Source organism: Dermacentor variabilis, chromosome 1 (assembly GCF_050947875.1).
Source record: "Dermacentor variabilis isolate Ectoservices chromosome 1, ASM5094787v1, whole genome shotgun sequence".
In the NCBI taxonomy this organism is placed as follows: Eukaryota; Metazoa; Arthropoda; class Arachnida; order Ixodida; family Ixodidae; genus Dermacentor; species Dermacentor variabilis.
The window spans coordinates 96,643,777-96,646,909 of NC_134568.1; positions in this window are offsets into that span (position 1 = coordinate 96,643,777).

Below are 3,133 nucleotides of genomic sequence, written 5' to 3' on the forward strand. Positions count from 1 at the left end.
CTAAAGCGCGTCACAGACAGGGCTTAGACTGTTAGTTTTACATGTTCTTCGTTTAAGTCCTGTCTGTAGCGTGCTTGAGAAAGTTGTCGTGGCCTCCATGTAGTGGACGGTGTCGGCGTACTTTAGTTTCACACTCAAAACTGCCGTAGCGCCTTATGGCCAGCGCTGGTCCCCATAGTGCAAGAATCATAGAGCCTCACACGAGTAGCCCAGTTTCAAGCGTTATTGACTTAAACTATACTTAAAAGGAACTTCTAATGCATTCCAATGGATACCTTGGTTTGTTCGCGAATGGCCATTTGCGCGGAATTCAGCAATTTTCAGGCTCGCACTAAACTTTGTATGTTTTTGGCCAAATAGTTCTGCAGCAAAAACAATACCGCTGCGTGGGCATGTTCGACTATGGGAATAAATTTCCTCAACGACGCTCTAGTTTGTTGTCTCTGCAGTTTGGTTTGGTGCCCGGCGTTACGGCTCAACCCACTACGGGAGATCGGCCGTGAATCGGGCGGTAGTAGGGAAAACAAGAAAACTAACAGAGAATTTCGTAAGTTAAAGATATTAAAGGAATAACAATTTTAATACGAATTTTAGGGATATGTTAAAGAAAAGGTTCTATTAATATTGTTGGTATTCATGGTGAGAGAAAAAAAGAGGAAATTAACATAACAGTCTCTATGTTTCGCTTATAAAATTAAATATGGCAACACATACGTTCCTATTGCAGTATCCTAGTGCCGACGCCTCAAGAGAGAGTGCAGTCAAACACCTCCACATCGAACGTCTCTGCAGCGAAATTACCTGTATAACGAAGGATTGATTATGTCCTGGCTAAATTCTATACCCTTTATATCAATAAATCGATCAATCATGTTGATTTATCGTGCCTAGGAATAACCTCAAGGGTCTTGGTGCTGTAATGTAGTGGTGGTGGTGGTGGTGGTGGTGGTGGTGGTGGTGGTGGTGGTGGTGGTAGTAGTAGTAGTAGTAGTAGTAGTAGTAGTAGTAGTAGTAGTAGTAGTAGTAGTAGTATCGATACAGGGGTTGATAGCACGCGTGAGACTAAAAGCGAGAACGCCTGACGAAGGTCTCACACCTTTTACAGCAGGGAACATCATACATTTCACACTCATATTAACAAACAACTCATTCCGAATAAAAACAAATACTGGAATGCATTTCAAGGCGTTTCATTCGGCTTCGGACATGTTATAAATAGAATGTACAAATTAGGTTCGCAGGACTTCAGCAACAGGTAAAATAAAAATAATGAGGAAAAAATGGTCAGGCTGGAGATGGAACATTTATTAACTCTGCAAGTAGACTGGACATTGTAACATGTTTGTTTATATGAAGAGACGTTGCCGTTGCGCGGCGTTAAGAACCTGTTCCTGTCCCGCGGTGACCAATAGTATAACTGTGTAGATGTGTATTTCGAATGTTCTAAAGGAAAATGTTCGATTTATTTAGTTCATTTAAAAGCACTGGCAACTGGTAGGTAATCATCTCGTAGCCGCACTTTGTCTTTGCCATAGGCAACACCCAGGTTGTCATTTGACGGAGTGGACACGAAGATTTGAATGGGCGTAGAATGCTAACTTTGATATATACTCTAGCGAGTTTTTGTTCTTTCTTTTAATTGCACAATAACTTGTAAGTATGTGAATTGAATGGATCTATGATTTGTTAAACAAGTGTCTGGTTATATGTCCGTAAGGTATATTACACACTATACGTGGCATTCTTTCTATTTTAGAACAGATATCTGTTTTAAGTTTGCAGTGGTGGTGGTCGCCCACTTTAATGGACAGTAATTTAGACAATAACAGAATAGGGCATTATACAAAAGCAACATAATGCGGCAGGGCATACTTGTGCTGTGTTACAATACATGTAACTTGGGAGGCTTTCGTGGTGATATGATTTATCTGTCTGTCCCACAACACATGTGAGCACCTCTACAACGAAGACCACTGCAACGAATTTACCTGTATAACGAACGAATTTAGGCCTCCCCGACGGCTTATTTGCTGCTCTACAACGAATGTCCCGTAGCAATGCCGCCACAGCCCTCCACAGGAAGCGCCAGCTGTGCACTTGACGAGCGTGTCGACATCAGAAGTAGTCCTGCTGCACTGCTCCAGGAACCACTCAACTCAAACGCGACTTGTCGTAACGCATCTACGGGTACGACAGCTGCCGAATACGTCGTAGTTGATGACGTGATGACATAATTGCAACTGAGGACCGATGGCATCTTCGAAGCCATCTAAGGCGGAAAGGACGCAAACGTCCACGAAGTCAACAGTGTAAACATTGTAAACGAACCAAGAGTTTCGACTGCAAGGGAGGCGATAGCGGCATTCCACGACCTCCAGTTTTAATTTGCGTAGCCCCTGCGCTTCGCAGCGGGGCACGCTGTCAACTTCTGCAAAATAAGGTTGGCATGACCTTATTTGACTTATTTGACCTTGACCTGTAGCCAATAAGCTGGGGTGCAGTCGCACATTCTGACAGAAAGTGTGCAAAGAAAAATTAGTGACCTATTTCTCTAAGTCTCTCTTGAATTCCTGTTAAAGGTTTTCTTTTGTTGAACGTGCTTAGCCTGCTCTGTTGTGAGCGGCACAGTGTGCAACCTTTAGAACAAAGTGACCTGTACAACGAATGACATTGGAGGTCCCGTGCATTTCTTTATAGAGACTTGACTGTATAAGGGAATCGTAAGACCCAGTCCAAGCTAGTGAAGGAGCCCTTCCAGAAGTCGTTTTCTTCGCATGTTAAGTGTACACGACGTTCTACAAAGAAATGTTCAGTTGTTTCAGGCTCACTGCAATAGGAACATTGAAGAGAAGGAGCTGAACCAGACATGTGAGGATAAAAACTGAGCATTTGTGTTCAGCAACGCGTTCTGGTAAATGAAACTTCAAATTTTCTCGTGAACACCATCTTATGTGCCAAGCGAATTTAAGATGCTGAAGATCAGTGTTGTTTAAGGCGGATGACTTGGCATGTTCTTCTATTTCGATGGGGGGCGAAATGCGAGAGACCCCGTGTATTTAGATTTAGGTGCACGTTAAAGAACCACAGGTGGTCCAAATTTCCGGAGTCCCCCACTACGGCGTGCCTCATAATC